Source organism: Tachysurus vachellii, chromosome 26, assembly GCF_030014155.1.
Source record: "Tachysurus vachellii isolate PV-2020 chromosome 26, HZAU_Pvac_v1, whole genome shotgun sequence".
NCBI lineage: Eukaryota > Metazoa > Chordata > Actinopteri > Siluriformes > Bagridae > Tachysurus > Tachysurus vachellii.
This window is the reverse complement of record NC_083485.1, coordinates 11,295,240-11,322,130: the sequence shown is the minus strand read 5'-3', so window position 1 is coordinate 11,322,130 and position 26,891 is coordinate 11,295,240. Positions and strand designations below refer to the sequence as shown.

Below are 26,891 nucleotides of genomic sequence, written 5' to 3'. Positions count from 1 at the left end.
GATTAGAGCACAGACAGAACACCACCAATTCACCTTCACACGTGACCCGAGAACGACACTCAGACATAAACCCAGCGAGCTGAATAAACCATGAAAACCTACGCACAGGTGTGGCTTTGTTTCGTCTGTGAGAAAGCACCCATACGGAACAGCGTTCATCCGTACGCATAAAGGTTTATGAAAATCGTTGGCCGATATCAATGCCTGACAGCTTACAGGGTATGATTATCTTTTTTTTTTTTCTTCTTCTTGTAATTCAAGGATGCACAACAAAGCGTGAAACCTACGAACCAGATATACCACACTTCATCACGTGTGTTTAGAAATGAGGGAAAATTCCTGGACAAAACAATGTTTTTACATCTTACGAGCCAAAAAATTCTACAAAGAAAAAAGATATCTAAAACAGTGTCATCTTATTACTCTTTATCTCCGTTAAATCTATAATAACTCTCCTCTATTACAAACGAGTCGTACCAGAGAAATCATCAAGTTCTTTGGTTTACAATGAAACTGCTCGTAGAAAGATCAAATAAAATAAAGTTAAACTGCTTATTGTTATTCGGGAAACGGATTGAATTCGAATGCTGAATGTTTCATTTTAAAAAAACACATTTGAATATCATATAGAACAAAGTAAAGGCTACACTATACACCGATCAGCCATAACATTAACATTAACCACCTACATTAATAATGTCTAAGTGCCACCAAAGCAGCTCTGAGCCTTTGATTCCTCGACTCCAGAAGACCTCTGAAGGTGTGATGTGGTTTCTGGCATCAAGATGTTAGCAAAAGTCCAGGAAGTCGTGAGGTACCGCCTCCACGGGTCTGACTTGTTTATCCGACTCCTATCTGATTAAGTCGTTCAGATTTTTCCGCTTGCCCGTTTTTCCTGCTTTCAACACGCCGATTTTAGCGGCACTGTAACACGATCGACGTTCTTCTCTTCACCAGTCAGGGGTTTTAAACGTATATATTTCTATAATCACATTCATGCACAATGAAAATGGTCACTTTTTACCTAACCAGATTTTTAATTTCTTTACCCAGAGTAATGTTTTCTAGCTGCTGATATTTAGCTTGTTTCGACATTTCTTAGGCTTCACAAATTTTCTTTTTACACGAGAATTATACACAGTCAGATATAAAGGTGCTAAACTCTGCTTTTACAACTATTATGTGTCTATTTTCCTAGGAAAGTGTGTCTGTGGTGTACCTTTAATTTACACTTATGGTCCTTAACATCCAATTACATACCTATTTCTGTATAAAAGATGGGGAACACCTGTATAACTGCTCATTCACACAATTATCTAAGCAGGTAATCATCCGGCAGCAGAGTAATGCATAAAATCCTGCAAAAACAGTTCAATAGCTGTAGTTTATGTTCACATTAAACATCAAAATGGAGAGAAAAATGTGTTATCAGTGAGTCAATGTCATGGTGGTTAGTGGTAGACTGCTTTCAGACACTGCTGAGCCCCTAGTTTTCATGCACAGCAGTGTATAATGTTTACATGGAAAGGTGCAAAACACACACACACACACACACACACACACACACACACACACACACACAAACGTATACATACATACACACACAGATGGAATAGACTGTGTTAAAAAGATCAAATAACCACTTGTGGTGAGCAGAAAAGCATCTCAGAACACACATAATTGAAGACGATTGACTACAAAAGCAGATCAAATCAAGCTCTACTTCAGTCAACAAATAACAAGAATCTGAGGCTACAGTGAGTACAAAATGACCTTTTTTTCTTTACCCAGCATTTTCTAGCATCATCATCCACACCACGGTGAGAGTCACCGAGAACACGCATACTTCCTACCAGATGACTATAATAGTACAGATATACAGATGTTCCTAATAAAGTGGATGGTACATGTGTATACTGTATATGTGTAATCTTGCTATACATTTATACTTGTACTTATTATATACACAATACACTGTAATATGGAACAGAAAATACACTGGATAATGCATGTTGGCTGATACATGCACGCGTAGGCGTCTCAACCCTAAAACCTTATTTTGCTTTTGTGTGTGAGAAAGCAAGACTACTTTGCCATTTAATCTGTATCATCCGCACCGTTCAAAACTGCTCGATGACCTGAATCATCACAGCTGCAACACATCGCAACGCAACGCAAACGTACTTCTAGCTTTTTAAACCCAGATTGTTGGTCCATGGAGAACAACCTTGGACGTAGGACACACCCACGTAACGAAAGGCCAAAAAGAATAAGGATGCGAGTGTGTAGGTGGACAGCTCGGGTTTAGCCGTTGCTGGCTGAGCAGTAAATCAGCAGCTTTCTCTTCTAGGCAGACCACGGGCTCCTGCAGCCTCATAAAGTACATTAGCTGACAGAGCCGAGGTCAGAGCTCTGCTGCAGGCCTCCAATAACACCCAATTAAACACACACACTCGCGCACACACTCCATCCCGACTCTCTCTCTGCCCTGCCACACACCTGTGAGCATCTGTGGTATGAACTCCATACCAATCTTCTCAACGTACACACTTCCTTTCGAGAAAACTCCAGTTCGACCACACACACACACACAAAAGCTGAAATGCACAGAAACTTAAGCTGTGGCTGATAAAAAAAGGTGCCACTTAGCAAACCGAAGCCGTTCTAAAGAGGAGACGTCCATTAACTGTCGTCTGAGCAGCGTTCGAAAGTTCACCAGCGATCTCACAGCTGCTGCGTCTCTGAGTTCAGACTAAACAGCGGTGCCTCTCGGGTTCGTCGCTAAACTATTCTGCCAGCGTTTTCATAACACATGAAGACGACTACGTCAAGGACACCCACTACGCCGCGATTCTTTAACGTGCTCTCGAGCGATTCTGCTTCTGTACACGGAAAGCATTTTAAATCACTTACACTTAATTCATGAAGTGAGAAGTGTCAAGAATGTCAAGCAATATCTTTTAATCGTTCTAAATACTTCAAATAATTTGCATTTAAAAGCATATGAAGCATTTTCTCCAGAGGCCAAAAAAAAAAGGAATTTGCATTAGTTTTGTTGTGTCAATGTTCAGCATTGAATGTCTTTGTCATGTTACACTGACAGTAGAGGTTAATATGAAGCTCGTATGAAAGCAGACACTGAGGGCTGTAGTTTTTCATAAGTATTTCTGTTTTTACTTAATAGAGGAAATCTATTTAGAAATCTATTCATAATAAATTAAAAAAAAAAATGAATAAAAAAAAATACACACAAATGTGATATCCGACCCATTTCTGCGCTCTGAGACACCCCAAGTGCATCTTTACAAGCATCTAAAATCTGAAACCGTTATAAATCAACACATAAAATTCTGTGTAAAGTTATCAACAGAGTGAAAAACACACATCTGGCACCAAAAGCCAACAGAACCCTGACTCATTTTATATCAGATTTGCGGCCATACAATCATCGATCTATTTATACTGAATGAAAATATCTGAGAAAACGATTTCCAAAGTCAGTGTACTGAGAAAATGTATGTGAGTAAAAAGAAAAAAGAAAAAGAAAAAATGAGAGCATGAGGGTGAAAAAAAAAAAAGTCACGTTAATCATGGAACTTCAGATTCATGTCAGATTTGTACTTATTTGTCTTCCTCACTGTGGCACCAAATATGTTCTTAATACATGCATAATACCTATAACATAAAGGTGTCTAAAGCAAATCTTATCTAATCTAATCAAACCATTTACATGTATTTTTAGATGTATTACGTCATCATTTTAAAATGAAAACGTAAATGTTTTAAAATTTGAAAATTTTCTTTATTATTTACTTCTATTTAATATTCAAAAATGAACCTGAGGTGTATTTCTGAACAACTAATGCACACGTTTATCTGTCCAATCACAAAGGTTAGGAATAGTTTATGCAGAATTGCATTCAGCGTCTAAAAGTAAGAGGTCATTTGACTGGGATTTTTTTCCCCCTTTGAATATGTAAATATGATAAAAAGCTAAATCCGCTCGAGTGCTACGCTTTGTCGTGACCCTACTAAAAACCCGTGATGCCTAGTCTTTAAATCATGGATGAACTTCATAATATTCTGACTTAAAAGATATATATGGTCTTATCAGGAGGTGTGAAATCACAAATCGCAGACGCGTTAAGAATGCGCAAAATAACTCCCACGTCTAATCGCTGGTTTACTGTAAAATAGACGCACGTCGAGAAAAAAAAAAACTCTTGTGCTCACGCACATGGCGAAAGGAGCCTAATGTTGTCTCGGCTGAATTTGTGAATGCAGCGATGTACGACAGACAGCAGCGTCGCTACGGACGACGCATGCAAAACAAACGAAACCCAGAGACGGGGGAACTGATGATTTAATTCATGAACAGGTGCTCCAATTACGGCACGCCGCTCCTCCACACCCCTCCTCTCCGCTTCACGCTTTAGCAGAAATTGGACACCCCGGTGCTGACAGCTCGGCCCGAGCGACTGAAAGGAGGAAAGAAAAGAGAAAGAGGGAGATGCTTTTGAAAAGGGCACAGTTGGTGGCTGTGACAACAAGCTGTCTGTCTGTCTGTCTGTCGAAGCCGTCTCTCGTGCCACAGAATGCAAGGGTTGGATACCGACTTCCTTCCCTCTCCTCCTCTCGCGGTCCAGGTGTTCAGACGGAGTCCGTTTTTCCGTCCCAGAATGCACGGCGTGGATGCAGCCAGCGCAGCAGCCACAGCTGCCACTCTCAGATGAGAGAGAGAAAAAAAAAAAACCCACAACACACGCAATGGGAAGCAGCGTATTATGGAAACGACAGATGTGTACATCTTCTCACACAAAGACATATGCACACACATGGCTTTTTGACGCCGTTCTAGACAAGCGACTTACTACTCCAGCAATTTATAGCATAAGCAGAACGGGGACATTATTTTTCCCACAAACACTTAGACGCTTCACCGCACAAATAAATACAGATGCTGGGAAATAGGAGAAACTCTTGAAACAAAACTCATTAAAAACATTGAAATATGTCTGAGTTAAAAAAAAAAAAGAAAGGGAAAAAGAACATCCCATCATGTCCACATGAACAACATTCATGCAGATCTGAGATGAGCTCCATGTAACGTCTCCCAGATGTTTAACGAACATCACTCCAACACTCTCTCGACTTTACTCTTAACCTCAAGACTAACCTACTTAGTACTAATCAATCAGCGACATCTCGAAATATTTATTTAATTTCGTTTAGGTTTTCCTGTTTTAAATAGTGCCCATGTAAGTTGTGCATGTGTTGGACTTGTTCTTTAGCCAGCTACTGATCAATAAACAGGGATGAAGTGTGAATATTTCGCACGTGTGTCACAAACGCTCTTCCGTATCTCTTATTTTCACCATGTTGGAAGCCCTCCATAGTCAAACTGATACTGGCTGATGGTCAGACACGACATACTGACTCATGAGGGTTGTTTTTTCCCCACTCACCTGGAGTCATCAGTAGACGTGGCCTGCTTGTGCAGAGGTTTTTTTTTTTAAAGATGTTTTCCACATATTTTGGTGACTTGCCATTTCTCACCCACCAGCAAATTCACTCCCATTATTCAACAGCGAACAAATGGGAAGGAGACGTTTTTAAAGGAAAACTGACCTCTTACGCATACATGAGCTGACAGACGGACATGACTTTATTAAAAGAGTATGATACAGAATGAGACCCATATTGCCCGTCCCAATGCCACACATACTACACACCAGTGCAGAACGCCAACACTAACACACCCTCAGCCTCACTGAGAATCCCAGCACCGGCGTGTCAAAGAAACCTTATGGAAGGAGCGGGTCAGTTGGCATGGCAACAAAGCTAAAGGGGAAGCAGGCAGTCTGTGTGATTGGCCTCTGAGGAGAACCTGACACACAAACACCGACATACTTTAACACACAAACGCACACAAGCGAGTGATCTGTGGAAGATGGAGGAGACCTGGAGATGCCCCAGAGTCAGACAGGAAGGATGTGTTTGATGCCGGAGCTAACAGGTAGATGAGATTCGTTCCCACTCAGACATGCTCTTTTGTGCACAAGCTCCGATTCACAGGTTTAAACCAGCAGACCAGATGGAGCTAAGCATGTCCGGCGATATCAGCAGGATGTGTAGAGGTCAGGGTCAGATCTCCAGCAGAGACGGGCTTTAAATCACGCTTCAATTTCAAAAACACACACACACACACACTTAGAAGTGCTGATTATCTTTCCTCACTAAATTACACTCCATCCAAACACTCCAATCTTCTCCAAATATCCAATCAGCTTCTCTCTCCGAGCCGACTCGTGTGGTGTCGGAAGGAGACAGACAGCAAGGCTGGCGTCCCGACACCAACGTTTCACAAGTGTGTGTGATCATGGGAAATATCCAGACGGCACCAGCAGTGAGTCTTGCTGCAGTTCAGCCACAATAGAGACAAAGCTTTCTACATTAGACTTGCGACGGTGTTGATTTAACACAACTAGCAGCAGTATGATGTCCGAACTGACGCTCATCACACTACTGGCTTTAAAATACAAAGTAAAATGCAGTTTTTTTTTCCCATCTTTTATTCACCCATTCAGCCACAGCAGGTTTCCCTGCAGCACATTTCATAGAAATTTAAAGAGCCCTGCAAACTGAAAATAAACGAACTAAAATAAAAATTAAAATCATGATCAAATAAACCAAGATAATAAAATATTGAATTACAAAATAAAGTTTCAAGTACAATATAAATAAATAAATAAATAAATAGATAAATAAATAAATAATTATTATTGTTATTATTAAAAAAATAAGCAATGGATTTAAAAACTAAACTAAAATTAAAATCACAACAATAATAGATAGATAATACAATTTTTATTAAATATTTACACAAATCCTCCAAAGAAATCGATACTAGGCATAAAAATCTATTCACAAATAAATGAACCAGGAATGTATACAAAATTGTTTTTTCATGATAATTAAAAAAATAATAAAAATAACTCCTTTGGCTTCCTGCTTGTGTTTTTAAATAATATCATGATACTTTAAACAGAAATATTTTATTTTTGGTAGATAATGTCGATAAATAAAGGGAAAACTGTTTCGATTTTTTTTTCCAGCTAACATTTACTTCTAAGTTCACATTCAATAATTCTATATAATTAAATTTATTTAAAAACAAAAAAAAAAACATAATAATTGCACAATATTAATACTGTTTCATCCCATTAACCAGGGCTACAGAAATAAACTGATTAGTTACTGAACAGGATTCAGTTTTGGATTGAATAAAATCTTCTATAAACAGTTGGACATCAAGATAACGTTCAGTCAAATAACTGAATCGGATGTAGACGAGACATTGACTGCTACAGAAGCAAAGCTACGTCTCAAATTCACGTCACGCATTTCCTCCCGAAAATAATCTTATTATAAAGTCATGACCAGGTGGGATTTACACTCCATAAAGCTTGCAATCCATTTGTTAGGTGAATGAACAACGAAATGTCAGCAATGTTTTGTTTTCTGGATGTTCAAATGAAACCTAGAACTCGACAGATGTGAACAAACGGCAGGATTTTAAAATCATACGATCACGCTGAGAAAAAGCTTATTCACAGAGTTGATATTGACTGTGTGTGGGTCACATGGTCGACAGGCTCAAATAACACACGCGCGCATGCAAACACACACCTTTGAACCATCTTTCTTCCTCACACATACAGCCACTTTGTTCCTGCCCCAGTAAGCATGTTCAAAAGGTACTTACAGCTGTGCGGGGCATTATGAAGCCTGCAGCAGATCTGTCTCACACACACACACACACACTCATACTTTTCAATGAGCACTACAGCATCAATCATTCCAGATACCAGGCTGTTGACACAAGGGCACTAGGGAGGCAAAAAGGGGGGAGTCTGGAAAATTCCATAAGTAACGAAGCTTATAAAGCAAGGCTTTGGGATGAGACTAGTGGCCTGACAAGGTCAATAAGCTTTACGGCCTGCTAAACTGCTGTGAAAAACTCCCAGGCAGGCAGAGGCGCTTTTTGAAAAGGGAAGGCACGGGGGAGTCGATCTGCTGCTGTAGCTTTATTGCTTCATTCTTCTTTCTTTTCAGTCGTCGAGTTATTTTAGGATTTGCGCTGACCCAGGTGAGTGCTGATACATACCGACTGCTCGGGTTGTTCGAGATTAAGCATAACAGCAGTAACAGTAGCCTTCTCTCATTTCTCATCACTCAACAGCACGGCTATGGTTTTTGCCAAAAGCGTTAAAGATTAAATATAGTACGGAACAAGGTAGTAGATCACCAGCAAAAACCCCACCAGCTAGCACCTGCCAAAACTAAAATCACGTGTGGTCTCGGCTTTCACAGCCGCTGCTCATGTGTGTGGTATGTTAGCGTGAGAAGGTTTCCTGTGTGAAAAGCTGTGCGGTATAAACGGTCCAAAATGCCTCTTCAACGCTTCGCTAGATGCAGACGAAAGAAAAAGAGTCCATTGAAATGCGTGACGCTGAACATACAGCAGGCGATCAGCTCAGAGTCATAAATTCGACGCGTGTCCCTCCTATCGTTTCCGTGTCCTACTGCGCCACAACTCTTCCCGTCAACAACTTTATGACCTATGTCCGAATCAATGCCCTTTCCTGGACACATGTTCCAGGTCTGCTGCTTATGTCCTGCTAGAAAGGTTCACTACTGCTTACCAAGTTAACCAGTAACTATACCTATAGATTAATATTTTGATTTAAGAGATTACAAGTTGCAGATCCTGGAATAAATCAAAGCTTACATAGGAAGCCGCCGTTTTAAGTTGTTAGCCTTAGTGCTAATCTAAACCACGTCGACCTTTTACTTAAAATGTTTCTTGAATAATTGTTTTCCACATTTTTTTTTTCATCAACACTTCCATTAGCATTTAAACTGCTCTCTGACTAACAACCTATTCTGAATATGTTTCTTCCTTGCCAGGGGACTAAGAGTACTGCAGGGGTGGACGAATCAAAGACTTATTAGCAAGTTCACCGAAGAAGTCCAGCAGTCTAATTAAGTCGGCTTAAAAACTTGAAAGTATGACGAGCTAATTATGTGCATTAATACAGACTACAGATAATAAGCAAGTCCCTGGACTATATATAGCCAAAGTCTTTAGTCTTTCCTGATAATGTTGGACATCTTTACGTCCTCGAACAAAAACACAGATGGAGTTTCGCTAAGATTTGGCTTAAGATTTCTGGCGAAGAGTCTTCACTTTTTTATCCATCTTGCTGTTATCTTAGTGCTGTTCCCACATCCATTCAGTTCAACATCTCTTCAGACTATAGTATGGCATTTACAACCAGGTCTTCAGTTTGTGTGAGTAGTAAAATATGAACCTAATTAGAGCGTGTTACATTTAAACAAATGAAAGGTTAAAGTCAACAGAGAGTAAAAGGGTTTTTTGCCAGGTTGTCGGGTGAGTAAAAAAAAAGGGGGGGACCATTATTCTAACAGCCTGGTGTATCGTTTTGTCGATTGTGCAACTGTGAATGAAATACTGACCTGTATTCTGTGTGCTTGAGCTAGTGATTTATCCATCGTTGTACTAAACACTGACCTAGAATTACTGCAGACCGGCCAAACAAAATGATCACAGATTAAAAGAATCGCCATAACACTAACCAGCAAAATTAAACATTTTGACCAAGGTCCACCGAACATCTTTAGGATTAACAGGAACACCGACTGCACCCCAGACCTCCTCACCAGACATCACTGTCTGATCTCACTTTTGCCCCACAGCTACGATCCAACATCTAGTGGAAAGAATTCCCAGAAGACTGGAGGTTATTATAACAGCAAAGAAAGATGTGTTCTCCAGCATACGAGTTTGATGTTTAGGTGTCCACAAACTTTTGGACATATAGTCTACATTAGTGATGGACAAACTTAGGAACACCGGACACCACCATCATCATACGTCTGAATCATCATCATCATACCTCTGACTCCTGCAGAGAGCCGACTCGGTTACTACAAGACCAGATGATCTTGAACACACACAGGTTTCTGAAAGTCATGGACGTGGATTATTAAATCTCCTGAGGCATACAGTACACGGTGTTCACCCGAAGCTTCATCTGCATCTTCTCACATTCAGTGACTCTGATGCTCATTTCAGAGCAATTGTGATTTTTAGCACTTGGTGACTAACGTTAATGTTCCACAGCAGGACCGTTGATCTCTGATCAACCATTCACTCAGAGCTGCTTCAAGCACACTCGTCCAAGATCAGATCAAGTAGGCTTTGTGGAGGCAGAGGCCTCTGGCTTGTGTAGGAGTACGAGTGTGATAAGAGGAGGCTATTCAAAGCACATGAATCATCCAGCAAAGAACTTGATTTTCAAAACACATATGCTTTTTTTTTTTTTTTTTTTTTTTTTTTAAACGAGACCGGGTTGCCGTTTACCACAGATGCAGTGCCTTTTTGTAATTTTTCTCTATATTATTCTCTTCGCTTCTATTGTACGAGGCTGTACAAGCGGTAAAAAAAAAGGTACGCCATTACATAAAAACAATGTCCTTATTGCAGCGTGCAGGGGTTAAGGCCTTAGAAATGACAGCAAAGAATGAACAAAACCTATCAGCATAAATGAGTTTCAGGTTTCTCAGTCAGGTCTGTTTATGGAGCGCAGATGAAAACAGCCATATAGAGCATAACATTTTGTGATGAAAAGTATAATGTGGTGTTTGTATGAGAGGAAATGGCCTTGTGTAATGGACGTTGTGGCAGCATAGAGACTGCCGACTCTGGGACCTGGGCCGAGTTAACTGGGTTTACTCCAGCAGTTCACACAGGCTGTCCTAATCTCTCCAAATCCTTCGCTATTTCAATGACTGCTCTCGTTTGATTAAGCACAACTCTCAAAAGCTGCATTTGATGGATTAATTTAGTAAACTCTGGGGTGGGTCAGGTGTGGCACTACCTCATCCAGCTGCAATCATAAGCAGGATCACAAGAAAACTAAAGAAAAAAACAAAATGGGATTTTTAAAAATGCATGAAAATGCATAGACATGGTTTCTTTCATTTACTTCTCGTTGTAAAAAGCAGCTGCCGCATACAATCAAAGGTCACTTTGTCATTTCCTGGGAAATGCAATAGCCCTAGAGTGTCAGCAACACCTCATTTATGGGAGTGTGTGTGTGTGTGTGTGTGTGTGTGTGAGGTCGCCCTGTCATGCTGGTATGCCATCTCACTCGCCAGCCCCAAGGAAGCGGAGGCGGTTTTTGAGGCGTGCTCCTGTGGGTGGACTCACGCACAAAAAAAAAAAAAAAAAAGGTTGCCTGAAAGATTAACCCGGCTCCCTTTTATAGCCCCCGACAAGAGGTTAAATCACTCGTTAAAGCCTGCTGCTCGAACCTGAATAATTAGATCATGAATATTATAGCGGCTGACTCAGTCACACCACAACTGATCAATCGTGGCCGCCTTGGCAGGGAGCAGAGTCGGGGATAAGCCTCCCGCTGCACTGAATGCCACGCTTCCACAGGGGGCTGGTCTAATTAAGCTGAGGGCGGCAGAGTCAAAGAGGACGCTGTGAGCCAAAACAATTTCTTTTCGCTTATAATGGAGCCAGGCAGAGCTTCTCCCCCCCCCCCCCCCCACCGCCCCACCACCCCAATGGGGTGTTTGAAGGGCAGTGACACACTGACCCCAAATACTTTCATAACAAACGCCCATCAACATTTCACATGATTTAAATTTTGATCTGATTTTCGTCTTAGCATTAAGCTGTAAGAAATATGAACCCTGGACTATCTGTATCCTGGCTTCCCTGAGTTTCCCTTCGCGTAACCATTTCGGTGAACATGCTGTTGTAATGAGAAGGCTGTTCACTTCTTTAAAACAAGTATCGTTGCACTTTTTATTTATTTATTCATTATTTTTTAATCTGTACTAAAATACAGACAGATGACGTTCGGTTGTGCTTGTAGGGCACAAGGTAAGGGGGTACAGCGCTGGTATATCACGTACAGGACATTAATAAGAATCCATCTTGTTTAAGAAAACGGTTATAATCACTACATTATTAATAAAGACTGCTGACCAATCAAATATCTGCACTCATCATTTTTGGGTCCATTTATTTCCCAGCTTGACTCCCAAGGACTAGGTCAGGTTCCCTTTGGTGATGAAAATAGCGACAAAACACAGGATTAGATTTAAATCGACCATTCTGATGAATGCAGTCAGATGGAAAAGTGATATTTGAAGGTCTTGTCATGCTTTATCTAACAGACTTGATTCATTTGGTCCAGACCTTGTGTACACCAATCGGTCATGGATTGATTTAAATGGGGGGTCAATGCATATATTTCAAACTACAGGGTTTATTTCATATAATTTGTTATTTCTGCATTAATCCCATTCCGCTTGCCATTTGTCTACAATGTAATGGTGGGTTTAAAGCTTGCTATTCTGAAATGCAAAGGTTTGATTTTGCACTTATTGTTTCTGTGATCCATATTTTTTTGTCTGCTTGTTCATGAAAACGTATCTAAAATATTAAATTATATGACTCAATAGTTCTATTCTCTGTTAAATCTGGCGAGAAATAGTCCTTAATAAGAGAAATACTTTTCTAACCTCTGTACTACTAATTATGATTGTGGTTTATGTCAGAAACATTAATCAGGACATTTCTGTCATTACTACATTTCAGCAATTTGCTTGCACTGTTTTTAGCTCAGCTCACATAAGAAGGGTAATCAAAATGAACACCCGTTCTCCAGTACGGCTCGGCTCGGCTCGGCTCGGTTCTGGCTGAGTAAAAGGTGACAAAACCCAGTTAAAATCCTGAGTCGAGATGCAGTTTATAATGTCATGGAAGCACTGCATTTCAAGGTCTTGCCATGTTTTATCTATCAGGCACGATTCATTTCGGCTATACCTATAATTATCTCATGCCAAATGATCCTATGAGTCAAGTGTGTTCAAGAAAAAAAAAAAGAAAGGAAAGAAAAAAACAGGAAGTATCCAAAACATTTCCTGTAAGGAAACTGTCTGAGGTGAAGAGACAGTTTGAATGAAGTGAAAAATGCCAGACGTCTTCATCAAACTGTTTTTATGCTGCCTTTTACGTCAAACAGCAATCCTATATATATATAATATATATAATTTTTTTTTTAAGCAGTGCCTGTACACTCAGACACAGCAGTAAAAGCTAAAATAGCAGAATACCGATATCTCCTCCAAGCAAAAAACTCTTTCTGAGCAATGCGCCCTGTTTACCTCAGGTTCATTTTTTTTAAACAGCACAGCGTGCAGAGTTTCTCTGAGCTCTGAATCTCCCAGCAGAAACTAAGAGCGTGTGCTGTCAGTGAAAGCTGAGATATAGGGAGAGAATATTTGTCAGGCCTGAAAGATAACACTTCTCCAATCCATCCTTCCCTCTTTGGCATCATGGGAGCTTGTGGTTCCCCCGGCAGGTGAGAGTCCCTATTAATTACAGGAAGCTCCAATGCAGAGACGGTCAGCATGAGGCGGGACCCTGGGACGTCCAATACAGGAAGACAAATGGCCCGGCCGTGATTGAACACTCGCACACAGATTTAGCCAAATATTCTTGAGGCAATGGGGTGCTTAGTCAAATTTTTCACCATCCCTCCCCCTTGCCGTGCTCAGTCGATCATACGCTATAGTGCAGCTTGCGATCCACATGCATTCTGCATCTGTAAAAATCCAACCAGGCAGCCTCATGTTTTAGAAAAAGTAGGTCACGCAAGGTTAGGAGCTTTTTTTAAATGCTGAAAGTTGACTTTTTGTCCTCAAAAGCTGTGCTGCTGTTGTGTGGACTGCATTAAAAAATGTTTAATGCAGCCATGCCAGAAAAAAAATATGTAACTGAAAAGAGCACTCAAGTGAATATGCCCACAAGCATGCACACATAAAAACACACACAAACACACACACACAAAAGTAAATCTTAAAAAACATGTTTGTATTACATTACGCCTGACAAATTCCTTTAAAAAATGCATGTGAAATTTAATCACTCGGAAGATTTATTATTTGAAGGGATTTAAATATTAATAAGCCTATAATGTTGCTTAAACTACGTATTCATATTGCATAAACCACATAAGGTGAAAAAAGAGGCAAGATCTTAATAATAATCAAACATTTTTACATTTGAAAGTTTTTATTGATTAAATTTGTATTTATTTCCCCATTGCTGATATTTACGACAAGTTAAAATATATATTTTTTATCCGTTTAAGCGTTAATCACTATGTATGCTCACTGCATGGGTTAGAACATAATGACAATGTAGATCCTAGACAGTGCAATATGTGCCTGATAAAACACTGCTTTGGGATTTAGCCGTAAATAGAACGACTACATTAAGAGCTCGATGGAAACTACATGTTCGAGAACATTCAAGATACTTGGAGCACTGGGAGAATACATGGTGGTGGACATATTACAGAGCATCAATACACACACACACACACACATACAGTACACACATACACAAACACACACATACACAAACACACTGAATTAGATTTTAAAAAAATGTAGAAATCATATGAAAATAAAGTCTGACAAATTACAAGCTTTTTCTCCGTACATGTGCATCACACAGGTCACTTAGCTAAAAGGTTTAGGAAACATAGAGCATGAAAATGAGACCGCAATTCAGATTTATCAATCTGAACAGTTTTTTTTTTTTTTTTTTAATATTAACATTACATTTTTTTCTGGTTTATATACAGTGTGAAAGGCTGTCTGGAAAAACCCACTGCAACTCTTCTACACCAAAACATACAAATGGTGTTGTGCCCAAAATTTTGTTTTTCTGCCAGTAAGATACTTTTGAATATACAAATGTTAGGGAAATCATTTGATTTATTCTAGTTTCTAACCTTGCCCTGGCATCCCTTTCTGAAAACCATGCAAAATAGAAACACACTTCAATTCAGGAAAGCCTGTAATTTTTAGAAAGCCCGTATAGCCGAAAATGTCAAAATGTCACTATTTTTCCCCGGACTGCCACACGTGTGTTCCGAGTGCACATGCTGGTCCATTCAGCAGACAAACCAATCCCTGTGGCAACCCATGTACTCGTTCTATCAGCTGCCCTCCACATTAATCAGAGTGGGCTTGCGTGCATATGCGGCCTCCAATAAAAGCTGCATAATGGATACATGTGCAGATCATGTGTTTACCTGCTTGAAACAGTTCAGCCTAAGAAGCTCTGGTCCTTTCGACGTGGACGTTATGCTTGCTTCTCATCTGTCACCGCACCTATCTTTTACCTCCTGCTGTTCTCTATTTCTCTCCATCCGTCTCCCTTTCTTTCTTTCTTTCTTCCTTCCTCCCTCTCTTCCCATCACTCACACCCACTCTCTCTCAGCAAGTCATACATTAGCACGCACAGAAGTCTCCGTTCCCAGCACTCATCCGATGCGAGATTGATAACTGCAGCGGGCAGCGCTGATAAATCAGTCTGAGCCGCGAGGTAGCAATCAGATGGAGCAGGTCTCGCCTCATGCCAGTCCCTGACTGCGCAAGCTTTTTGATTTAGTGCACAATGACTCAACACTTCTTTCTCCTGCTTTAAAGACACTTTCTCCAAGACGGAGTGCAAGAAGAAAGAAGAACAGAATGCAAAAATTTGTTAAACCAAGTTTTCACTGCTTCAGTTCTCCCTGAGCATTATTCAGATTCTTTTGCATGACAAATGACTACAAGCTGAGGAATATAAAATGATTATGGCAGGAAAAAAAAGCTTTATGTAGAGTCTTGATCTAAAGCCAGCACTCTGAGTAAGTATATTACATGTAATTTTGAGCTACATCCCTGAGCACTTTCCCCAAGCTTTCCTTTGATCCTATTTTATGCAAACCTCACTACGGTTTTTTAAATAATACATCTATTCCTTTCAGGACTTTCCAAAATCCTGAACCGGTCCTGACCATCCATCCTTCATGAGTACCCCTCGATACAATCCTGAATGAGGCAGCTGGAAACACTATTCTGTCTTCAGCTGGCATCACAAAGTGCATAAAAATGCTTTCTGAATCCTTACAGGAAATAACGGAGAGGAAAAGTACAGCTGAGATTCAGGAGCCAATGCTCTTGAGTAAGCACTGTTTAAATTACAAACACAGGAAACTGTTATTGATGAATTAACATTATTCATGAATCGTTTAGCAGCAGATAAGATCTCTTTACTGTTGGTGTTGGCTTTTAGGAACTTCTTAACGTAGTTAAATAATAACAACACGAGAGAAAATGACCTCCTCCTTAGAACGTCACTAAAAACCTAGAGTACCAAAAAGCAGATATTCAAATAAAGCTTTAACTTTGCTAGCTAGCTTGCTAGTGACCTTGGGTACTTGCCTACTCAGTATAACCCTATAATGTTAGCTACCTTGCTTGTGATTCTGTTAAAATCTAAAACATAACACTCTAATGTTATCTAGCATGCTTGTACACAATACAATAATGTTAGCTAGCTAGTTGATGAGTTTGGGTGACTATTTACAGCATAAAAAATACCTGAGTGTTAGATATCTTGCTAGCAACACTTGCTTCTTTTCTACACAATACAACACTAATGTTAGCTAGCTTGTGACACTTGGTACTCCTACAAAATACAATACAATACAATACAATACTGTTAGCAGGCTTGCTAGTGATGCCTGGTACTTATTTTCAGAATTCTTTGCCCAATGTGATACTATAATATTAGGTAGCTTGAGAATCAGGCTAAGTACCTATAAAGTAAGTGAATGTTAGCTAGCTTGCTATGACACTGGGGAAAATACAATATTATAATGTTAGCTGGCTTGGGCTTTGACTGTTAAATTCTTTACACAATATAATACTTTAATGTTAGATAGTTAGATTAGGGTCACTGTGTATGTTTCTAAACTATACAACACTATAAATATTAGGTACCTTGCTAGTGATGATGGGCTATAGATAACAATAAAATACCTGAATGTTAGCTATCCTGCTAGTGATACTGGGTAGTTTGCCCAGTATAATACAACAATGTTAGTTAGCTTGCTAACAAAACCACTTTTTAAGTACATACTTTTTATTTTATTAGACAGACAAATGTTATCTAGCTGCCTACACACTTTGGGTGCAGGTTACACAATATAAGAGTTATCTTTATTTGATGGGATAATACATGGGATAAAACAAGCATTATCTAACTTGTTAGCCCATTGGGCTAGCTACTGAAATTAAATGGGTACTGCTAAGGTAATATTAACCAGGCTAACTACTTAGCTGACACTATTAACTCAGTGCTTAATTGAGGATTAGCCAACTACATAACATGTACAGAAGTGCTAAAACAATGGATTTGTGCATTTTGTCTCATATGCTGAGTGATTTTTTTAAACACAGGCCTGTAAATCCCAATATAAGTAACTCATAACTCAGGCAAACAAAGTTTTCTTATGTTAAGATCTTAATCCTGAAATATCAAGATCATGTAAAAACAAATAGCTCATTTATAACATATAATTCATTAACACAAACAACCTGAATCTGTGCAAAGATGAACCCTTGGCTTCTCAAGCTTCTGTAACCTAGAAACATATTTTTCCACATCCTAGGCTTCTATAAGTAAGGTAAGATAAAAAGACAGTGGTGACTTTTGCGGTTAATCTCCTGCAGCAGGGGTGACGTTCTCTATGAAAGGCTTTAGCGATTGAAACCTCCGCACTCAGCATCACACCAGCTTAAGCTCCGAAGACAAACAGCCATTCAGGCTGCTTTCAGTCGGGTCCACCGCATACTCTTCCCCTAGGCTACCTCTCAGCAAGAACCCGAAACGGATCTCTCTCCACCATCGCACATGCAAAAACAGAAAGAGTGCTCCTCTTTCCCCGGCTTTGTTTCACTGTATCAACAAAACTGCAGGCCACATGTGTTTTCATTCTCCAGGAAGAATGTCATCTGGCTGCTTTACTCACCACAGAGATAGCGTTCGCCATTCAGCAGCTCCGACAAAGCATCCTAACAAGAGGATAGATTCAGTGTCCTTCATAAAAGACCCCTATTCTGAGGTCCCTCATGCTAAAATAGCACATTCTCAGAGATCTATACATGCATAAACACAATGACACACAATCAAAATGACATTACACTCAGCACAATTTCTTCAGGATGCACAGGACAGACAACATTTGACTCATAACCTTATTTCATACAAAGCTGTAAGCACATTTTTGTTGAGTAAAACAGTTACCATAACAGTTTGAGAAAACCATGTCCTTCAAAAATGACCTAAACAATTTCAAGTAGCTCTGTTCATTGTCATCATGTAGTTAGCGTATTTATACCTCAGTGTATTTATACCTTAGCCTTTCATATCGTTCTTTGGCAACACACTAACACAGGGACTTGTACTGTATGACAGACTATATAAGACTGTTGTGAAAAGTGTGTCATTGTTGATTTATTAAAGAGACATTTCCTAAGCATTCTGGAGTCTGGTAAAGCTGTAACCTTAGGTTTTCCGACCACAACCTTCAGGATAGAGGACTTTGTGCTGTTTTAGTAATAAAACAAGCTAGATTTTAACTAACCTGTCCTTAATTAATAACGACCTGAGGTAAGGTTGAGGAAGAGTCAATAAAGACACAAACAAAAACATAACTGATGTGAACTCTCCAACATCAGCTATATGATTAACCAAGTTCAGTAAAAAAAAGCTAGCTAATGGTAATATTATGCCTTGTAACTAAATCCAAGCACTAGCAAACATTGCTAACATTGGGGTACCATGTCATTTAAAATCACTAACAATATATTCAGTATGAAAAGGTCAAACTGACTAGTTTTAGTTTTGCCAGATTCTTCTTAGTTAATTGTGCATGAATATTACCATGAAAGGGAAATATCTTGCTTGTGTTTACACCAAACTAGTGGATTTTCCTTAGTGCTGATGGCCTTTTCATGCAAATCCAAGGTAAATGAGTTAGGCCTTTTCTCAACAGTGATTTTCTTTCCACGGTTATTAGTCAAAGATGTATTCAAACTGAGGTAATGACACATCATCTTTTTAATGAGTTACTTGTAAAACTAAACTGAAATTCAAGCTGCATGTATTTTTTTACTATTTGAACGGAACAATGAAGTTCTGTGAAGTTTTATGATTCTCACATAATACGATCAGAGTCAATATCAACCACAAAATCGTGTAGAGACGAGTACCATCCTTATACCACGCGAGCCTTCACAGCAGACAATATATTTATATTAGCACTCAGTACAGTGCGCAGAGCAATAATGTCATATTACGCCTCCTCTGCTATTAAGATCCTTGGCGTCCAAACACTCAACACCAGAGTGACTTCTCACGCACTCACAACTCATTGAAGGTCTGCTCAGACAAGCCAGCTCGTATATCAGACAAAAGAGAGGGGGAAAGAGAAGGGAGACGGGGAATAACTCTCCTAATATGCCCAGTGTTAACAGATATTCAGTGAACAGAAGATAACACAAAGCAACGGTGCTTATGTTTAGCTCCCAAAATGCCAGAACTTTCCACAGCTCTTATCTTGAAGCCTCTGAGGTTGAAAGGACAAGAGGGAATGGCGGAAAAGGGGAAGAAAAAACAAACAAAACAACAAAAAAACACCCCAAACAGAAGCAAGTCATGACTTCTTGCTATGAGCATTTGGCTTTTGAACTACTTTATCCCAAACTCCCCCGACCGCCCCCTGCCCCCCCAACACCAACAAAGTGCAGACAGAGAGTGGATGAGAACATGAGGGGATCACAAGCAGCCAGTGGGGACAGGTGCTAGGGAAAAAAAGCCAGCCAATCACAAGGATTTGTGGTGGGTGCTGGCCCAGGGGCAGAAATCATTCATCAAAGAGCATTTATGAGCGATGGAGCAGAGCCTGCAATGATGAAATTTCAACAACAGCCTGAATATACTGTACAGAAGACTGTCTCTCTTTCTCTGGCTTTGTCAAGTATCCTCACCTGTCTCCTATAACCTGACTTCACCCTTTTGTGCTTTCAGATCCTGTTCCCCAATTTGGCAGGAGTCATTTTGGCCTAGTCTTCATTTTCCCCATTGTCCTCTAGGAGCGGCTTCTTAAGTGCTCCAGTTAATCTCAATGCATTAAACAAGCTTGCTTACGCCAGGCAGCCACACAATGGAATGCCGGACACAAGATGTACAAGATATGAGCAGAAGGTAGACGTGCACACACACACACACACACACACACACACACACACACACACACACTCATGTGACTGCTTTTATGTCGTCTTTGTACTATAGACTCAACGCATCCCCTTATTAGATTCTAATAGCAGACTGAGCCCACTCACGGGGCATAAAGCATAAGCCGAGCAACACAGCCATTTGATCCAGCAACTGTTGTTAAAAAGAAACCAAGCAGACTGCAGCCAAGTATCAAAAGATAGACAGGTCAGTCTCTCATGATCTCCATGAAAAGGCTGAATTTAGACACAAACGTTTTAAAACTGGGTGGAACCAACAAAGGTTTAAAGCTTTAAATAAGATTAAATAAAAGTTTATCTACCCAGTTAATTCAGTTAAACCAAACTCTATAAGCCTTGTTTCAAAATAATCAGCACTGTTTTTCAAGAAAAGCATTTAAATATAATTTTACTGCCAACTTTCATTCATCAGGTTAAGTCATTATATGAACTGTGATTTAAAATTTGTTTTTTAGGTTCACTTTAATCTTGTACTGAATTTAATCTGTTTCTGAAATAGCAGCAGGATGGCAGGTGGATGGTAGAGCCAGAAAAAAAAAATACACCATCTCTTTTCAAAGGAAGAGTTTCTTTAACTAACACTGCATGCAGACAATCACTTGTCACTTATTGTTTCAACAAAGCTTTCTTATAAAGACAGGATGCTAAAAACTTTTGTGTTACCGTGTTAAAAATTTCCCTTTTCCCCATCGGAAACCAGTGCACGTGAATACGTACACGTGTAAATGTGGATAGGATAGCGGAACAGATTGTTGGGATGTTTTTCCCCTCCAAGAGGTGAATCAATCATAATGGACGATCAGAATGAATTCCAGTTCAAGTGTAAACATGTTAGGATTTTAACTGGAGATTTGTTAAGCCTTGTTTAAACACACAAATATAAGTGTTTCAACACAACTATAATCAAAATTTAATTAGCTCTTTACTTAGCTTAATTAGCTCTAAACTCTGAAAAAGATTGGATTGGTTGCAGCAACCAGGAAAGATTCAAGCATTGCTTTATCTTTAAAGCAGTATGTAAATCTCCAGACTGCTTTTCATTTCCACCCAGTGAAACAGAGCTTCACTAGGTCAAAATACAGACACTTGATCCAGTGGCCTTGAGATTTTACTCTAGGTCACAGATTTGCACTTGAGATAATCCAAAGCCGATGTGTATCTGACACACGCATTTACTGCCAAGATGTTTTGGCAGCCTGAGAGTCAGAAAAGCAAATGGCCAATTAGCAAAGTGCCACCATGCTAATGGCATCCTTCCGTAACCCATCGTTAGCAGCAAAATGAACTGAACTGGAGCAGACAGCGATGCGATGTCGCATCTGGTATTGATGCGTCTCTCAGTCTATATCACATACTCGCTGTTCCCAAGAAGATGCTGACTGGTCAGGCCAGAACACCCACACTGCTGGGTGGAGAATGCTGATTAGTTTGGTCAGCGGAAGGTCGGCCATCTTATCTCATGTCACGCTGAGATAATGGCATCCGACCGTCACACACTGCCTCCAGGTCTGGAGTCATCTGAGAAGACTGATAGACTGGGGATAAATGTGTCCTGCTGGGCAAGAAAAGACACGCACACACATATCCATGCATACATACATATATATGTATTTCTTTCCATTATTAACAGTGAATCTTAACAGGCAAAACCCAGGGCTCAAAACAAGAGCATGAATATTCAGTGCTATAAAAAGTTTAACAGGACACACTTGGGAAAGAAAAAAAAGCATGTCAGTCACATCTAAAAAAATTTTGATCACTTAAAAAAATATGTGGGTTCAAAAAAAAGGTGCCAAATAACACAAGTTAGCCCTGGTCCACTGATTTGATTGGTCGAGCAGTGTTCCAAAAGTGCCTATAACCAATGCGACTTTCCACTGTGCATCACTCTGTTAGACTGTGTTCGCCATGTACAATCCGCTACATAGTTCAAAACAGTAGAGTTATCGACATTAGCATCTTTATAAACCATACTTTTCAGAATATAACTTTTGACTAATTATCAAAGCTTATCCGATAAAGATAAACACGAAGATTGGAAATAGTATCGCTGTCAAATTTTTTTAATAATCATTTCTTTGAAAAATAATGTCACTTAGTATAGTTTTAAAACAGCAAATCATAGCTTGCATTTCTACTTAGTGAAGCTTGGCATTACACGGATGACACCATGGTAAATAAAGAAAGCCGTTTCATAAATCACGCCTCACCCAGTTTGTTGGTTTCCAAAGCTTCTAACAGCCTTCCAGAGCAGATTTTTTGTCTGTGTTACTTTGAATCTGACCAGTGAACCGCATGACGTTTTACAATCTTTACAATGTTTCTGCGGCTCAACTGATTGCCCACCTGATTTTCATACAGCTTTTGAGCACATCCACAAAGTCATAAAAGAACACACCTGAACACAAACACCCCTGTAAAAACATGCATATGCACATGTTCTTCAAATCAGGGCTCAAATCCAGCCAGCTACCACCAATGGAAGAACAAACATGAACTCATTCTTCTGAACATAAAATCAAACAGAGGGTGCCAGCAGCTGCATTATCCCAGTAATCCAGTCCAGACTGCCTCTGTGAAACCAAACGGACTGGTCGACCTCTCCAAGACGTTCTTATTGAGGTTCTCTCAGGAATTACAGCTTAAAGCTTCATACCGTCTTCCTGTTTTTGTCTTCATACCGTCTTACTGTGTGTCTGTAAATGCAGGCGTGTCTGTGTAATAAAGAAGAGGTACAACTCGAATTAATCCGAATGAAACATGAATGAGCCAGCAGTTAAGGTTTATTGCCTAGGTGTAACAGAAGACGTTTAACTGCTCTGTGTGTGGCTTGGGCTAACGGCTCAGTGCTTAACCCGAGGGACTCTCTTTCACTCGGTCACTCCATTAGGTAAGGCAGAGAAAAGAGAAAGACAGACATACATTCTTCACCTCATGGCGCACTCTGGAAAACAGCTGTGCAAATGGGCACAGGCACACTAGACATTTGAGCTATGAGAAGCAGGTTTGACAAGCTCCATAAACTTATACAACCCTTTGTGGGGGGAAAAAAGACTCAGGACAACTCGAAGGGGAAAAGTGTTGTTTGTTTGTCTGGGCTGTAAGCTATAAGCAACTGTTCACTGTCATTTTAAAAGCATTAAAACCACACATGTGAAATAATAAATGGGTTATAAATGTGCTTACTTCCCAAGAAATCCTTAAAATGACTTTTACTTAAAAAAAAAAAAAAATTATTTACCTCATTGAAAAATAGCCCATTTTGTACTGACATGCTTAACAGCTAGCCAGTGGCTTACTTGCTAGTAAATTAGCACAAATTTTTACTATCATATTGTCAACAGCTTCATTAAAAAAAGCACATTGTCAAAATGTCATCATTCAAATTATATTGTTTATCATCAATAGCTAATATATCACTAGCATTTTGTTTACCAACATCAGCTAACATAGCTAGCTGGTTTGGTAAAAGATTCTTCATGTAATGCAAATTTTACAAAACTAAACTCCTTTTTCTGACTCAATGTTATACAAATAAACCTGTGAAAGTCTCTGCCTTAAAGGAAAATTGTGACTTTCGTGCTGTGGTAATGAAGTTGCCCCTGACGCCTAACTATACAATCAAAATCAGTTTTATTCACCATTTAGAACAAGCTAAATTTAAAGTAAGCATTCACAAGCAGCAGTCAAGAAAAGAGCATTGTAAAACGAAAATGTGTTCACGTCAATCCAAACCAAGTATCTATCTACAACTTTAGCTATGGTTACACAGAACTCTAGGAAATTAAGCTACTCAGGTTGCTTCTCGTTACTTGGGCAGGGTGCGTGTTAGCTAGTTATCAATTCTTTTTTGACTAGACTAAAGCAACAGAGAGAGAGAGTGTGTGTGTGTGTGTGTGTGTGTGTGAGAGCACATTTTTATTTTTTGTTTGTTTTTCTGTACAAAGTATTGCTAATATGTATTGGCAGGATGTAATTTAGTGATGAATGAGCCTGTAGTCTGTGGTGTGACCTGCCCCTTCCTCCTAATCAGTCCGTTCTGAGGGCGCTCCACTCATCTCTCAGAGCTCTAAAAGTCTCAAATTCACTTATCTTGTGTGATGGGGCTGAAACTAATTTGCCCTGGCTCTCTCTTGCTCAGTCGTTCTTCCTCTCGATGCCTCTCTCCCACTCCCTCCCTCTCTAAGCAATTACTATCTGTATTTACAACCTGTCTCTGAGCTGCGCTGTCAGGGGTCAGGATCCAACTGCCAGAATATAAAATTACATGACGGGAGAGTATCATGGCCTTCTGACACTTTCGCCATGCTTTCATTTTCTCTCTCTCTCTCTCTCTCTCTCTCACATACACACATACAGTCTGAGTAAGACAGAACTTTTAGGGCTTGATTAGAGACATCTGCTCAATGACAATCACTTGGACATAAAGGTATTGACACCCTCAGCCCGTCTCTCTATCAATCTCTCCATTTTCTTGCCTTTGGCACATTGTGAATACAAGAACTGGGGCTGTTGAATTCAGCAGGGCATGCAAAATGTTCCACTGCGAAAGGCGATACATTTATGGCATGCATAAAGAACAGATTATCAGGTTTGGGATTTGTGCCATGTGTGCACATTAGCGGCTGCCTTTTATTCTGAACCTACCTTGTTTACGCCGACACACATGCATAAAGACTCTAATTAATATTTACTGAAGTGCTTTGCCAGCTTGGAGTGCTTTGCCCAACAACATTAATGACAAACACACAGAAATGAACTCTCACTCCCTTTATGCACCCCTTCAGCGAGTTATGCTTTTGCGAAGGCAGGTCAATTAAATATAATAAAGCACTTAAAACACAAACTCAGCCACGAGCCCTGAGCGCGTGGACATGGAGGCGCTCACCAATTAGCACATGCATTAGTAGGTGGCCGTGTATTGTAGTGCTCGGCAGTCAGGCACCACCGAACATAGTGGCTCTTTCTGTGTGGGCTCATAATGATCTCATTGTTACTCAACCACTGGTTTGGAGAAGGCACTTCCAGGATTCTTTTTAGTATAAGATGTAGTCTTTAAAAGCTTTCAAAAGACCCTCTATGGGTCAAGGCGGCACTATGGAAGTTTTTTGTTTTTTTGATGATAAGATCCCAGTTTTTCCATCATTAACAGTTTTACTTAGAATTTGAAGGCTGCATGTGGGGACACAGTCTAAACCTTTATATAAAAAAACACACATACACAAATAATAAAATCAGTAGACATTGGCGTTTTAGGATGAATGTCTGTCTGTCTGTCTGTCTTGCTGAAATCTGAAATGCCAAATCACATAATGGCTTTCTGCAGTAGAGACAAACGTGACACCCAGACGTCCAAATGATCCCTGAGTGCACATGATAATTGGGCTGAGAACGGGAGACCGGATTTCTGGGGAAACAAGGGCTCTGAAACTTAATTATGCGCTCTTTGGAAATGTAGGGCACGACAGAAACTGCGCTCTCTCTCTCTCTCTCTCTCTCTCTCTCTCTCTCGGGCGAGCGAATGTCAAGCTCTCGTTTCGGACGGACCACGAAGAGCGTCTGCGCGCATGCGTAAAACCATCCGTAAATCAAATAAGCACTCTGAACCAAAAGAAAACGTACTTTTTAAACAACTACTGATGAACATAGAAAATATTAAATTGGCACGGGAAAGGAAATAATAAAAAAAAAATAAATGCGTCCTTAGTAAAGGATAACCATGAACGAATTGTAATAGATTTAAGAAAAAGACGCACAAATAAGCTACTTTACAGCTTATTACAAGGATCAGGGAACATATGGACTTTCAGTAGGTCACGTCTGGAAATCTGAGATATTCATCCCTAAGTGTCATCAGTCTATAGAACTTTTAGGAGCAGAGATCATTTACATTGCAGATTCTTTGGAAAAACAGATGATGTGCCATAATTTCAGTAATTAGAGCTGAGTCAGAATAAAAATCACCATACGGTTATCAATATGACCAAGAGCAGAAAAAGAGCCAAATCGTCGAGTGATGGAAGAAAAAAAAAGCCTCAGAGAAGAAAACCAGATATGGACACAGGAGAAGGAGCAGATCAGATCAGATCAGATCAGATCAGACAATACGGCTGTGCTCCAAAACAAAAACACGGTCCGGTTCTTACCATCTAATTACAGACGGGTGACATTCGACGGAGAGATGATTTGTGTATTCAGCACAGATCCACCGGACTCGGATGCATGATTTATATCCCAAAGTGTGGCAGCAGAATGAGGTGGAAATCCGCACGTCCAGCACAACAGAGCAGCAGCTAAACCGGATCCGGTGGGTAGCACACAGGCAACAGTGACTATTGCACTGCTACTTCAGTCACTTAACTCGGCCCACACGTTTACATCAATGCGGAAGTATCACACAACGCTAAGTCTGATTGGATCAGGCTCGGACGCGGATGTGAGAATCGCTAATACTATTGGTGACTTCGTGGAAAAAGAGGCGGCGCATCAAAGGAGGCGAGTCATGCGGCCGGATGCGATCTATGACGTCAACCCTTTGTTACCTTGCCGACCCCTTTTCATTTGTAACAGCGCGTGAGGCTAATAAAAGGTTCAATCTACTGTCGCAAAGGGCGCAGCAA

The 26,891-nt window shown here is 40.0% G+C and overlaps 1 protein-coding gene across 1 annotated transcript in view; it reads right to left on the bottom strand.

The window, feature by feature from the left end:
• fam222ba (family with sequence similarity 222 member Ba) overlaps positions 1–26,617 on the bottom strand; it is a 56,727-nt gene extending 30,110 nt beyond the window's left edge. Inside the window, exon 1 of the mRNA XM_060863242.1 lies at positions 26,418–26,617. The gene's annotated coding sequence lies outside the window, so the exon portion shown is untranslated. The remainder of the gene's footprint in view (positions 1–26,417) is intronic.
• Positions 26,618–26,891: the final 274 nt, after the last annotated feature.